Below are 486 nucleotides of genomic sequence, written 5' to 3'. Positions count from 1 at the left end.
CTGCAGGGAAAGGACTGGAGTGGACTGGACAAAGATACACTGGAGGCTCATGTCTAAAAGATTGACTGAAGAACAAATTCAGTATTGATGTGGACTCTTCTAGAAACACAGCGACTCTAAATGGACAGAATATACAGGCAGAAGACTCTGCTGTGTATTACTGAGTCAGAGAGTCACAGGAACACAACCATCTGTACATGAATGAAAACACATCAGTGCCTGAAAACATGTAACATCAAGTCACCAGAGGAGGCGCCCTCGCACAATAAATGAGTTCATACCAGCTCAGAGATAAAGGGATTGAATCATGTCACGTCAGTAATGAGGACTAAAAAATGAGAATAAAACACTGTTAATGTAAAATTAAAATATGTCAAAATACAGTTACTAAAGGAAAATAATTCATATATTTATATCTTACATTGGACAACAGCTTAGTGTTTATGTTTTGTTGATTGTTATTGATTATATTAAAAAACGTATATT

General features: G+C 35.8%; 1 protein-coding gene and 1 gene segment (V, D, J or C); one reads left to right on the top strand and one right to left on the bottom strand.

Annotated features, from left to right (window-relative positions):
* The window catches only part of sez6l2 (seizure related 6 homolog (mouse)-like 2), a 70,293-nt gene that overhangs the window by 27,484 nt on the left and 42,323 nt on the right, over positions 1-486 (bottom strand). The window lies entirely within an intron of this gene.
* LOC107989843 (Ig heavy chain V region MOPC 21-like) overlaps positions 1-486 on the top strand; it is a 9,076-nt gene that overhangs the window by 5,201 nt on the left and 3,389 nt on the right.

This window comes from Cynoglossus semilaevis, chromosome 17 (assembly GCF_000523025.1).
Source record: "Cynoglossus semilaevis isolate Cse_v1.0 chromosome 17, Cse_v1.0, whole genome shotgun sequence".
Taxonomy (NCBI): Eukaryota; Metazoa; Chordata; class Actinopteri; order Pleuronectiformes; family Cynoglossidae; genus Cynoglossus; species Cynoglossus semilaevis.
This window is presented reverse-complemented; position numbering and strand designations above follow the sequence as displayed.